Genomic DNA, 14,543 nt, shown 5'->3' on the forward strand with positions numbered 1-14,543 from the left:
ATGCTGAAAATTAAATAAGAATTTAAAATATCTGAAGTGTTATTAGTAACATAAGTACATTTATTTTTTTAAATTTATGCTTATTTACTTATCTGCCCATTTAAAATCTACTGCATTTTTTTAAAAAAGCTGATATTTAATTATGTATTGGAGATGTCATACATTCTGTATTTCGATTTTGTCTGTAATTTCCAGCATGAAATAGAGATAGCTTTGAAGTTGATGGCAGTTAACATGGAATTTTAAAGCATTCCAAACATCCTCTTCACACAGAAAAGGGAATGAAAAATGACTGTACCACACCCTCTCCTGCCACTGCCTACTACTATAAGTAATGTTCTAAGTGATAGATAGTGATGTATTTGTGGCCGAATACGAACGAACACACATACACACCCCAAGCAAATTGTATCGCGCTCGCACATCTCTGCACAGATCAGTGGAAAAAGTTTTAATTAACTTTTTCTCTCGCTAAGTGGATGCTGAAAGCACAGAGAAGAGTAGTTGGCTGCAGAACCCTGTTTGATCAAGGGAAATTGGGAATGTGAGTCTTTCCTTCCTTTTCCTGGCTTTAAATCCATCAGCATCATTTGCTAAAAAAACCCAACAACAACAAAACCAGGGAGGGAAGTGAGGAAGATTTGCACTTCAGATCTTTCGCTGTGCCTCACTGAACTTCAAATGCCAGCGAACATTCCTCTTGGTCAACTTAATCATCAATTTATTTAATCTGATTACACCCAAAAAACCATGCCCCTTTACAGCACACTAAAATCACACACACGGATCACGAAAAGCACATTCTGCTCCTCCCCGCCCCTCTCACTGCAAACCTGCCCTGCCTGGGACCTGCGCGGACTTCCGAAGCCTTGGCAGTACCAGGGAATAGACTGTCCTTCCCGGTCAGCGAATCCAGCCCTCCGGGTTTTCTGAGCCGCCGGCACCCCCAGCCCTGCGGCGATTGGAGAATGCGGCCGGCTGCAGCCAATGGGCTCTGTGGAATGCTCATATCACCGTACCGGGCTGGCAGCGCCTGAGCCCCATCAGGCAATAAGGAGAGAACCAGCAGCGCAGCTTGGTCACTTCTATGCTGAGGCTCCTTGAGCTGACAGCTGCCTGGCAAGCTCCCGCTGCCCGCAAACCCTTCCCTGCGGGAAATGCGTCCTTCTAGCCTGCACTGACTTCCCTGGGGTGCCCAGGCAGAAACGAGCAGCCAAGCCAGGCTCCCTCCAGGGGATACTTGTCTCCCTTGCTCTAAATGTGACTGATCCTTTCCCCCACGCCCAGGAATACCTTGCGGTGTTTCCCAAGTCCATCTCCTGGAGGGTAAGTGGCCGCTCTGCGTTGCTGTCTCCCGCAGGGGAGATACGTGTGGTTTTGTCTGTATGGAGCGGGACTGTTTGCATTAGATTCCCACTTTGCAGGCTTGGGGGTGAGGGAAATGCTGTGTGGAATGTCAGTCCCCCAGGGTCTTGTCACCTACAAATATCTCGAGAGACTTAATTAGTTTAACAGGACCAGAAAGGTCGGAGCAGAAGCGAGCCGACTAGCTTAGGCAGAAATCAACTAGTGGCTGCCCCAGCCTAATATCTTTAGAAGCCTGCCTCCTCAGTTTGTTTCATTAAAATATTATCTTCAAAGTGGGGAGTTTTTTTAGCTTTCCGTGTTTTTTTTTTTAATTTTCTATAAACAATAATGAAGTAAAACTCCAAATCTGTTACTTATTAACATACCTGGGACTCAGGATGCAGCGCAAAGTTGTTAAATTTTGCCTGCAGACACAGAAAAACACAGCAGATCTTGGTTATTGGATTGCCTAACCTGGCACTGTTGTGTATGGGAGGAGTCTCTGGAAGATTGTCCATAAACTTGTTTGAAGAGTTTTGATGATCATTTTCTTGAATGAAAGGGGAAATAATTTGGGGGCTGACACCATACTGAGTTATAATTTGCCCAAGTGGAATCTGAACTAGCACTCCAAATACATGTATTATTGGTTCGAATGTATGTGTGTACCCTGCATGCAGAACAACAAACAAAATAACAAGCTGTGAGGGGACAAAAGGGAACAGAAGGTTAGGATTTTATCTGAGGTTATTTATATCAAAGTGTCTCTGTGATTTGTTTTACTTATTCACTTAGCTCTATACACAGAGATGTGGTTGTGCTTACATTTTATCTTCACACGTATGTTTTGGTATACAGAGACAGTATAGAAATGTGTATTACCATGGCTGTAGTGTGTGTGTGTATGTAATATATATAATGTGTGTGTACTTTTAAGTGTTAGTGTATTTTGTACAACTGTAGCATGGAGACCGTCGTTTCTTTTTATAGCACCCAAGCCTCTAGATGGATGTGAGTTTCAGAGTGTTTGCCTGACTCAGGCTCCAGATGTGTGAGCTCAGCTGTTGCCTGTCACTTGGGTGACAACTGGTCTTTTTCCACTAAGCCTTTGCTTTCTCCATTATCCTCAACTAAGTGTCAATGTTTCAGTTCCTTTCTATTATCATGAGTGTATTCCAGTCCCATGGGAGGGGGAAACCTTGTTTGGCTATCCTCAGCATGCAAAATGTCTGTTTTCAGACTCTCTTCCATAGGAAAAAAACAATCTTGTGACAGCTAGAGAGAGACATCGAAAATGCAGCCCTAACTTAAGCTAAATATTCAGCCTCAAGAGAGCTCTGAAGGGGTGATGAATATTTGTCAAGCCTTTTTTCTCAAACAATATTTACTCCCACCAGGGGATTTTAAACATAAACAGCAACCATTTATCTTGCTGTCTGGTTGGGTTCATTTCAGCATGGTTTCAGCTTAAGGTGGCTGGGTCTGGTCTTGGACAGGAATCTGTCATTGTACCCCAGCTGGGGACTGAAGAAAGCAAAATAAAGCACTCTGCTAGTACCAGTGTCTCTAAATGCCATCAACTGGAGACTCAGGAAACTCAGTGGGGGATATTTTACAAGCTCTCTAAGAATGTTTATACAGAGGATTTAAAGGTTAACAATGCATATTCCCTACATGTTAAAACTAAAAGGTGTCAAAAATAAGTGGCTAACATTACTCTCAGTTCAATTTTCCATGCTTTGTCAAGTAGCGGAAAACCATGACTTTTAATTAACAACTTTTCTTGCCTGTTGAAAATTCAGAATGTCTGTCAGTTCTAACAGCAAAAGCCAAGGTGAGCTGAAAGAGTTTATCGTGTTTTGTAATCGGAGATCTATGGAGCTATTGTATAATAAAGGGTGCTGTACTGAGTCAGCCTGGTCACCCGCATAAAAATTGTAACATCAGCTGCGGGGGGTGTGGGAAGGGAGAGAGAGAGCCCTTACAGGGTTAATAGCTGAACTATTAAGATTGGAGTCAGATGTGGGTAAAAGCAACAAGGGAGTCTGTTTTTTTCCTAATATCCTGTAGTCTGATAACTCTGAAAAAGGTAATTGTTTTTAAAAAATCTGTTTTGATTTAGAATTTTTTTTAAAGCAAGATGAAGTCTGCATAAACTAGAGAAGCTTCTAATGTTTCGAAAGGCTAGGAAATGGCTAGAAAATTCCAGTTAACTTAAAAGTAAAACCCTGAACTGTGCATGTATTTTTCATGTACAACTACAGAATTTTATTTATTCCCTTCTTCTAAATAATCCATTCTCCATCTTAGTGGCATAAAGTATATCGTTTAACATTTGTGAAAGAACAGTCTGTGTACTGGAAAGGTTATCTTTTCTAGTAGACTAGTTAATTATAACTTTTTATTAAAAGTGATTTAGAGTATTTGTCTTCTAGATAACTAAGTTTTGCAAAAAAGAAAATGTAAATGATTTGAAGAGTATAAGTGGTGATTGCTGTTATACTCTAAAAGTTTCATAATTTACATGTAAAAAAGATGCCTGAGGAATGACTTGGCACACTAATGACCTAACTTCCCATAATCTCAAGAGTTTGGTCTGTCTTCCCCTATGTTTTTAGAAAGAGATTAGATGAGTTTGGCATTGTTCATTTAATTGGTATATGAAAATCAGATGGGTTTTACTCTATTTTCCACTGAAACACTGCGTAGGATAAACTTGTATGGAGTTAGTTCCTATTGTATCTTGCTGAGTGATTGGCTTGACCCTTTCCTAATGGCTTGGATGAAGATACAAAGATTTAAAGTATTTTCCCAGTAGCATGGAATTTACATAATATGGTGATTGTGGATGCTGTACAACCCACCTAATACAGAACAGATAATTAGACCAACTTCAAGTAAACACAAGAATTCACTAGACACGGTATCCAGGCAACCAGAGCCATGATATATGTACAGTGACTGAGTTAATTTTTTGCAACTCTTTTTAAAATGTATGAAAAATTATTTTGACCCCACTGTGTTATCTTTACCTGTAGGCCACAGAAGGTAAAAGTCCAAGACATCAATGCCTCTGCCTAGGGGCTTATGAAAGAACATCTCCAAAGCCATTGCTCCTTTATATTTCAATAATAAAGTGATCACTTCATAAATATTTCAGAGAATCATTCTGTGGTCAAGTGTTGCCTAAGGTGAAGGAGAATAGCAACACAGTATCTTTCCCTTGTTTGAGTAGGCTACATAACGATCACGTCTGTCTTTTATCTTGAATTTGATATCTGAATTCATAGAAGGGGGTAGTTCAGCAGTATTTTTGGTTTGGTTAGCCAACATTAACTATTTTCTGTTTACAACCATTCTAAATGGAGGTAAACTTGAGCCTAATTATAGTTCATTAGTGTATTCTAGTTAGAAACCATTGATTGTTAGGCCCAGCTACTGGAAACACACAGATGAGTAGTTCTTACTTGCATGCATAAGGCCATGTCTACACATAGTGCTGCAGCTGTGCTGCTGCAGCTGTGCTGCTGCACCAATACAGCTGTGCCGCTGCAGCACATCTGGTGAAGACGCTCTATGCTGAGGGAAGAGAACTCTCCGTCGGCATTATAAAACCACCTCTGTGAGCAGGAGAAGCTATGGGCTTGTCTACATCGGCAATTTCCTTGACACACCCCTGAGCGCAGCAAGTTTCAGCACTGTAAAGCGCCAGTGTAGACAGTGCACCAGCGCTGGGAGCCACGCCCCTTGTGGAGGTGGGTATTTTTAGAGCACTGGAAGCGACCACACAAGCCATGTTAAAGCGCTGCAATGGCAGTGCTTTAGCATTGCCAGTGTAGACTAGCTCTATGTCAGTGGGAGAAGCTCTCCTGCTGACATAGTGCTGTGCATGCTGGTGCTTATGTTGGTGTAACTTATGTCACTCGGGGGTGGTGGCTTTTTCACACCCTTGAGTGATGCAAGTTATGCCAACATAGGCTGTAGTATAGACATAGTCCAAGTGTTTGTAGGACTGAGGACTTACAGTGGAAAGGACCAACTTTGAAGGAGAGAGCAGTAACTGAGTCAACCTTCTCCCTTCCCCCACCTTCTGACTGAGCAATGGTGGGAAGAAACATGTTTTACAAGTTACAGCACACTGATGTCATGACATTTCTGGCAGAGATACCAAGATAGACTAATCAGATCACTTTACTATTTGCCAAAATGACACAGTTTTTCCAAAGACAATTCTTCTGTTGCTGGTCCATAGTCAAAAGATATTTCCAGTTATTGAAAAAAAAATTCTCCAGGGGACTGTAATAATTCGTTCTGTGTCTTTGTATTGTTTGCTTGTTTAGACTTCACTCTAAACACATTAAACTCACTTTTCCTTGGCCTCTAGAAAAATGGAATGATTGCTCAGCATGAATTTATTAGCCTTTTTCAAGGGTTATTTTTCTACAAGAAAATTTTAAAATACACAAACTGAATTAAAAATCTCAAGAGACAGAGGTATGAGCCAACACAGACATTTTTAAATACTTATGTAAGCTAGCAAGCAACTGTCATTTACCTCTTTTTGGAACTCTGCCTACAAGGGTCCATTTGATTTTTTTAAATGTTACCACAATACTGGTTCAAAATGTTCCTGGAAAACAACTGACCAATGGAGCTGAGAGTGTATTTCTTACCAGTCAACCAGTGGTAGACACTGTTGAAGACAAGTCTGTCATTTCCAGTGGATTACACATCAACAAAAGGTGGAGCTGTGTTATTTCAGTTGTTCTGTACTGAAGTCATGTAGTCCTGTCTAAGATTTGTGTCTGAATTGTTGATTTATAGCACCCTGTAGCTCTTGCTGCTTTGTATGCTTCTCTCTCTTTCATTTTTCCATCTCTCTTCCCCTTGCTCTCTAAGTCTGAAATTTTGACAATAAGCTGATAAAAGTATTGTAGACATAGACCTACAAACACTCTCCATGCATAACAGTTTTATTCAGCAGTCCTTTTATCTGAAGCACAGATCCCACAGCTTGCAGTTGTGGTCTTTGACTTCAGTAACAATTCTGTATGAAATGTTTCCAATTACACACACTATTGGAGGCATGAAGCAACTGCATGCCAAAAGCATTTCCAAGTGCCTTCCAAGAATCGGATTATGATTTATTTTAATTTAAATAAAGGGTTTTTTTTGTTTCTTGTGATGTTTTTATAACCACCTTTTTCAATGTTGTTTTTATAATCTTGCATCAAGTAGCCACAATATAACATGATATCAGGGCTTGGATTCTGCGACTATCACCTTCCAAATCTAAGTGCACTTCTAACCTTTGCAACACTGCAAGGAAAAGTCAAAGTTGTCCATATATGATATAATTAATAGGTCATAGTGAACCAATGGCTCCTTAAACATTAACTGTATGTTACAGTTACAGTTTTTAAAAAGAAAAAATATCAGTCTAAAGATATATGTTCAAGTCCCTCTACAAACATTAACTTTTTAAAAGTAATCCATATTGCAAAATCTTCATCTCCCAAGATGTTGTGTTCTAAGTATAGCTAGTTACTAACTGTAGGTGTTTAAAATACAGTAACAAGGGATTCTGAGCATGTGGTTTAAAGCTTTGTCAAATGGTCTGGAATTCTTACACCTGTCCTCGCATTAGGACACTTTTTTGTTAGTAAATGTGTTTTTGTAACTTTTTTTAATTTTAATTAGAAACTTAGCAGATTTTTTTAACTTTAGTAAGTGAATCTTTAAAATGACCCATGTCACAAAGTTATTTTTAGTCTTTTCCATGGGACAGTGTGAAATACTTGATCTGTTTGTGAAGCAGTCTTGTAGAGATGTTTTAAAACAGGAGCAAAAACTTCCTTTGACACTAACACTATAATTCTGCAGCATTATCCATTACACCCTGATATTATCTTTACATTAATTAAGTCCTCTTGTGAAAGAGATAGCAGGAGCTCAGTGAGAGATTAGCCTAGCTACACAGTCACTCTCTCTCTCTACCAGCTGAGCACACTGGCTAGCCAGACAGCTGCTCCCATCCATAGCCCAGTGCGGCGGTGACACAAATACACAGTAACTATGGTACAAATTGAAAGCTTTTAAAAAAAACTTCATGTGTGGGTCAGTTCATCTAACCACAATAAAAACTGATTTTTTTTTCATGTACATACTAAAAATGAGTAGGCTACATTGAAAGCAAACCTCTACATAAGTTTTTGGGGAAGGTTTTTAGTTTTGTTTTTTTTTTTCCTGCACTCAAACACAGCATTTTAATTCCCACAGAAATGCAGTAATTTTGCATCTCTCAAGTGTGTGCATGCTATATAATTACTTGTGATTAACCTATGTTTAGAAAAGTTAGCTCTTCAGAGGACCAAATGTGTGGGGTTTTTTGTTTGTTTTTTGTTTTTTTAGTAAAAGTATAACTTTCAGAAATTGGGATGATATTTTTCAAAATTGTGATTAAAAATACTGCATATAGTATATGCTAAGAAAGAAAATGACTTTTTGTGAGAAAGAGTAATACATATGTCCAGTCCTGGAGAGAGAGAGAGAGAGAGAGTGTGTGTGTGTGTGTGTGCACATACGAATTGCTAACCAGGGTATAGTTCAGTCTGGAATCTTGTTAGTGAATCTCAGATGTTTCTTGTAGCAGGATACATGTTTCGTAAGAATTTTGAACTGCTTTCTGATGCTTTGTTCATCATAATGATCATATGGATAACTTCACTGTGAGAGCTCCCTGACTTGTTTGCAAAGCTTAGAGAAAGAATCTAAATGATAAATACTGAGTTCCCATTTATCCTAGGACTGAAGTGATTTAGCTCTCTGTGTATGTGGAAGGAGGAAATAAAATATACAGAAGATATGTTTATATTTAACAGAATTTGCCATACAAGTTTCTTTATGCTCCTTCTATAAGCCTAAACAGCTTGGCAGGCTAATAGCCAACAAAATGTCCTCAAGTGCTGCCAAATATGTTGAAAGTAAACCAGACTTTCCTCTATATTGAGGTACTGGAAACTTACTTTACCTTCAGCTTTTAAAGATATTAATCAGTAAATTGCCTTGCTCTTCCTACCCTTACAAACCCAGTGCAGATCTGGGTCAAAGTAGGCATCTAGTTTGAAATACTAGTTGAAGAAAATACGGTGGTTTGCCTGAATGGATGTTGAACAGCAAGCAATGATGAGGTGACACAGATAGATTAGATTATACATATGAAAGAAGGTTGGTAAACTCAACGTGTACTAAATGTGCAGACAGTGTGAACTGTGATTGGGTATTTAGCTTATCTAAGCAATGTGGTTAGTAAGACGGCACCTCTCATTGGCTCATGTACTTCCTACAGCACACCCACTGATGGCACTCAAGACCTCAAGGGAGGTGTCCTGCGCCTTGTGGGATCAGGCCCTGGAAGTGAAAAGGCAGCAAGTATATATGTATGCATGCCATCAGTGGGATTTGGGGATACAGGATTCCAGTGGCATCTGTAATGCTTCCTTCTCATTAATCTAAGGAAGAATTCCATATAGTTATGAAACGATAGTGAGGAGGACTGGGAGAATGTACAGTGCTAGAAAAGATAATGCAACCTCTTTCGTTTAGCTCTTGGTACACCTTACCTTGTTCCTGACTAACAATCTTATTATATAAACCCCAATTCTGAATCTCTAAAGCAGAAACTAGGAGCCATATGTGCTACTTAACTTGTACACTGCTTTAGTAACTACATTCACTTCAGTGAAGTTTCACTGGTATGTAAATAGAGTAACTCAGCTATGAAACAGGCCTAAGTAGCTCTAACCTGTGCAGTAGTTTTGTGATCATAATTCGTTTAGAGTAGACTCTGCCATACTTGAGCTCACTTACCCTTGAGCTCTGCAGGTGAAAGGCTGACAATTATGTTGTTAGTGCCGTAAAATGGAAATCTTGAAAGATTTCAGAATATCTCATCCTGGGATGAGCCCTATTGGACACAGCTTTCCCTTAAAGGAGCTCTCTCACCCAGCATTGACAGCTCTGCATGACTATCAGGGTCTTGTGATAATTGCAAAAATAATAAATTTTTAAAAATGGCTTTAGCTCTAAAATAATGAGGTTTTTAATCCCATGAATCTTTGGGGCCTGACGCACAAATTTTGAACACTTGGGCTTGGCAGTACTGATTATCCAAAGCTTCCAGACTTTAGATGACTGGAGCCTCTTCTCCTGCCTTCACTTGTTTACTCTGCCTGTTTTGCAGTTCACAAATTCGTATCTTTTAATTCTCCCCCTGAATTGTAGGAATCATGTTTGCAGTTTCCTTTTAAATACACAGGGCTTGATTTGCCTCTCCCAAAGACATAAATCAGAGTAACTCCACTCAAATCAGTGATGGTAGAGCCATGTAAAACTGGGTGGGAGAGAGTCTGGCATCCAGTTACTATTTTTACCTATTTATGGTTAATCTAAAACTGCTTAATGCCGTACTATGACTTTATTATGCAAATATTAGTTTCCATACTTCTGTCATGCATATTGCATTATATATAAAATGTTAATAGCAGTTATCATAATAACTTAGTTTGGTCCTAATCTGCCAGTTGTATGTACTACTCCAGTTTTAGAAATTAATAGCTAGTACTGCAACATAGACATGCTAAAGTAGTTACTGTACTAGGATCTCGTCCTGCAAAGAGAGTCAATGTGCAGAAGTCCCAAAGGAGGGTAACTCTTGAGTCTATTCTGAAGTAACTGTGTGCAGTCATGACTCTGTGTATTGTGCCCCTTTCTATCACTTTATTAGCTCTCCTCTCCAACAAGTCTGTCTTGAAACTGCTATGAGTCAGAAGTGATGGAGAACTGCTTCTGCCCAAATAAAAGTGCCATAGAGTTTGCTGTCTCCCTACATTCACACTCTGATTTTTCTATAATTGGAAAACTTGTTAAATAAATGTGTTCATCTTCAGACTCTCTCCGAGCAGTTAAATGTGGAAGTGACTGCTGAACATCTGCAAAAATCTCACTATTGCCATAAATTTTGCTTGATGCTGGTATTTGTGTACTTTCTGGCAGGAGATTAGGACTTCAATAGAGCGTCAGTACTCCAGTCACTGACTGGGATTATACAACAGTGCTAAGCTATGACTTGTGCGTGTGTGTTCAAATACACTCGCCTCATTCATTAGTCACTATAGCAGATTCAAACTTCACCACTAGTTAGTTTTTCAAACCTAACATAGTATACCTCACCTAACTGAAACTTTGCTTTGATTGCCAGTTTTGCAGTTCAAAAATGATAAAAATTGTCCGCTTGTGATGTTTGAGCTTGGAGAAGATCTATTGGTTAATTTGAAAAGATTTTTCTCTAAAGAGGCAAATTACAAGTGGACTCTATGGCATGAGAGACAACACACACTATTGCATCAAATTTTATTAGCATAAAACTAATATTTGACAAACAAAACCTAGAAAATCCATCGGACGTTATTCAGGATCTTCTCGTTCACTCCTTAAGTTTTGACATAGTTTAGACTGTAGATTGATGTTAGATGTAACTGAATGTTGCACTGTATTTCCCAAGCAAAAATATTCTTAGGGCTGAATATCTGTTAATAGAATATTTTTTAAAAACTTACCAAAACACTAGAAACGCAAGAAACTCAGACTGAAGCTTCCAACACTATGCCCACCTACGTGCCACAGAACTGATGTCTGCCTTTGTGGTTTTATGGTTTCCAATTTTATGATCTCTAGTTGTATGAATATAACTTTCTAACGTATATTTGGTACAGGGTTAGTAGTGCAAGGGAAAATCTTTGTGCCTAGGCATTTTGTCCTCGTAGTAGAAAAGTCAATTTGTTGACAGTGCATCACTATTTGCTGATATTTAGCTGCCTGGTATTGCAGCAACACAATGGTGGAATCTAGACTGAGTTGTATCCATTGTGGTACATGCAGTAGAACTTGTAGATGGCTCCTTCGGAGTGTAGTGGTGACAGGGAAAAGGGATGTGCCAAGCACATGCAAGAGTTTGGGTGGGGCGTGGTGGTTTTGTTGTTTTGTAACAGAAAACTTGCCTTGATTTGGGGACTGAAGTGTTTCTCCCTCCTATTTGCTATCATTGTGATTTAAGTGCTTCATAGGAGACCTACCTGAAGACAAGTCCCTGCCCCAAATAGCTCACAGTCCAAATGGTCGACATAACAGCCAAGTGAGAATAACACCTTCACCAGGAAGGGGAGAAACACAGGTTACAGAAATGATTAAGTAGTTACTTACCTTAAATATTAACCTTGATGGCTCAGAGGTGAAGTTTTACTTTTTTGTAATGAAAGCCATGCTGTGCAAGTCATAATTTAGGAGTGATTTCTTAAGGTGAATATGAAGGCACCAACAGGGTGGCTTTTTGGAAATTACTCTCATGCATAAGGCATAGAATGGCAAGATACTTACATGTTTGTGTCCGAGAGAGAGAAAAGGAGTATTGAGTTTGTGGTGGTTGTTGTTGGAAGCAGAGAATGTAAAAAGAGACTAGACCAGACATAGACTGGGATCTGTGTTGTATGCTAGGCCTTGAAGGCAAGGACAATGTGGAGCCAGTAATGGGATAACATGGCTGAAGCAATGGACTATTTGGTGGTAGCACTTGGAATAAAATGGATGGGGACTGGAGCTGGGGCATGATTTGTACAAAAATTGCTATTGACTGTGGTGCCTGCCTGCAATTGGTGGGACTCCCTTTTCCTCTCCTGCCTTGTCATTACTCGAGATGCAGGAACCTTTGCCCCATAAACACACTCTCTTGCAGATAGCTCAATTTCAGGGCCTTTGCCAGTTAGATGTCACTTTCAGGCAGCACAGCCCATTACAAATCTATTCTAGGGCCTTGCCTAACTATCAAGCAGCAAGAGGAGGAAACAAACTCTCTCCGCATACACACTAAGATGAGCTCAGTTCAGTCATGGCTGCTATTTCGGTAAGTAATTTTCCCATATCTGAGACTGAGTGACATGAGAATTTGCTCCTTAAAAGGGGGGCACATATGGGCAGTCCCAAATGCTAAAGCCAGCAGCACCTAGGCTCTTCTTAGGAGCAAGTACCCCTTTCAAATAGGGAGCAGCTTTAACAGATGCAGAACCTAGGGTGTGGAACTTCTGCAAGCCCAGCATTCAGAGCCCATTTTGGGGCTGAAATAAGCCCTAATGTGTCTTTTAGGAAGTGAATTATTCCTATTAGTTTCTTGGGAACTATTTCAAGCTTTCTTGACATGAAACTTAGATGTAGACATTCTGAAAACGTTACACATGTTTCAGTCACAAATTTAGGGTATGTATTAAAAATACCACTTATTTGGTCAGCTACCTCAAGACCACAAACATTCACAGGGTGTGGCACCCAGAGCTCCTGTTACAGTTAGCAGGAGCTTTGGGTACTTTGGGTGCTTGGCGCCTTTGAAAATCAGGCTCCAGGTGCACGTGCATGTTTTGTGGGTGTACTTTAGGGGAGTGATGTTGAAAATGTGACCCTTAAAACTTAGTTTTTATTTTATAATAAATCTCAGCTAAAAACTTCTAACTAAAGCCAACAGACTATATTTTACTGTGTGATTGTCTGAAAGCATATGCTAGTTAACTAGATAAAAAAAATCTTGGGCTATTATGGAGTGGAGACTTAGTTTGAAAATTATCATAATAGAGATGGCATACTTGTTTGAACTCTACCTCTTGAACAATGATGTAAACACATTTTGGAGCTGCACGGCCTAGCATTATAATATTGTATTTCTGTATGTGCTTTTCATCCTAAACAAACTCCAACTCTTTACCAACACACACACACTTTATTTAATAAATTAATTCACTTCATAAAGCATGTGTCTGAGCAGCATCTAAATGCCATAGACTAAAATAATGCAAAACATTAAAATAAAATTAATCACCAGCCAGAACCAAAGGATCTGGCATGATGCAAACTCCATAGCTTTCAGAGCATCCCACCAAATAACACGTAGTCTCTGACACCAAGGCATTACATCACTTACCATACAAGTACCGCAGCTGCAACACAGCAATACTGTGCCCCCACTCCTGCAAATAGCAACAGAATCCTTAATCACAACAAATGGACAGAACCGTATTTTATGCCTCATCTTAAAGAGCACGTCCAATAGCAAACTCTTTCCATGCCATTGTCAGGGCATTACTTCAATACTAGCATGTTGAGCAAAGGGCCACCTGCTACATCACAATGTATAATTAGACTTTGGAACTCATTGCCACAGGATGATGATGAGGCCAAATATTTAGCAACCTTCAAAGAGGGATTAGATGTGTATATATGGATAACAAGACTATCTAGCGTTATAATATTTCATAGCTAAGTATTGGAAAAATATAAAACTTCAAGTTAATACCTATTCCTAGTGGTTAGAAATTGCTTTTAGGATGAGACCTTCATGAGCGTGGCAAGATTTTCCCACACTTGCATACTGTGGGTCTTCTGTACCTTCCCTGTAAGTATTGGGTGCTGATCGCTGTCAGAGAGAGGATATTGGACTAAATCAGAGGTGGGCAAACCTACGGCCCAGGAGCCAGATCCAGCCCTCCAGCCTGTTTAATACGGCCCTTGAGCTCCCACTGGGGAGCAGGGTCTGGGGCTTGCTCTGCTCCTGCGCTCCAGCAAGGGATCAGGGCTGGAGACTGCTCTGTGCACTGAGACTCCCAGAAGCAGCAGCATGTTCCCCCTCTGCCAGCTCTTATGTTTAGGGGTAGCCAGGGGGCTCTGCGCACTGTCCCACCCCCACAGCTCCCATTGGCTGGGAACTGCAGCTAATGGGAATTCCAGGAATGGTGCCTGCAGACGGGGCAGCCTACAGAGCCGCCTGGCCGCACCTCCACATAGAAGCCGGAGGGAGGGGACATGCCACTGCTTCCAAGAGCTGCTTGAGGTAAGCACTGCCTGGAGCCTGCATCCCTGACCCCCTTCTGTGCCCCAGCCCAGAGCCCCCTCCTACATCCTGAACTCCTAATTTCTGGCCCAACCCCAGAACCCACACCCCAAGGCAGAGCTCTCACTCCCTCCTGCACCCCAACCCCAATTTCATGAGCGTTCTTGGTCCACCATACAATTTCCATACCCAGATGTGGCCCTTGGGCCACAAAGTTTGCCCACACCTGGACTAGATGTACCATAGGTCAGATCCAGTAGGGCAAATC

At 40.3% G+C, this 14,543-nt stretch overlaps 1 protein-coding gene across 3 annotated transcripts in view; it reads left to right on the top strand.

The window, feature by feature from the left end:
* The first annotated feature begins 1,063 nt into the window (after window positions 1-1,063).
* PRICKLE1 (prickle planar cell polarity protein 1) overlaps window positions 1,064-14,543 on the top strand; it is a 115,448-nt gene continuing 101,968 nt past the window's right edge. For 2 of the 3 annotated variants that reach the window (XM_030548932.1, XM_030548929.1), the window contains exon 1: window positions 1,064-1,326. The gene's annotated coding sequence lies outside the window, so the exon portion shown is untranslated. Of the gene's footprint in view, window positions 1,327-8,695; window positions 8,779-14,543 lie in introns of all 3 variants that reach the window. The other variant, XM_030548930.1, reaches the window with a different exon arrangement.

The sequence above is a fragment of the Gopherus evgoodei genome, chromosome 1 (assembly GCF_007399415.2).
Source record: "Gopherus evgoodei ecotype Sinaloan lineage chromosome 1, rGopEvg1_v1.p, whole genome shotgun sequence".
Classification (NCBI taxonomy): Eukaryota; Metazoa; Chordata; order Testudines; family Testudinidae; genus Gopherus; species Gopherus evgoodei.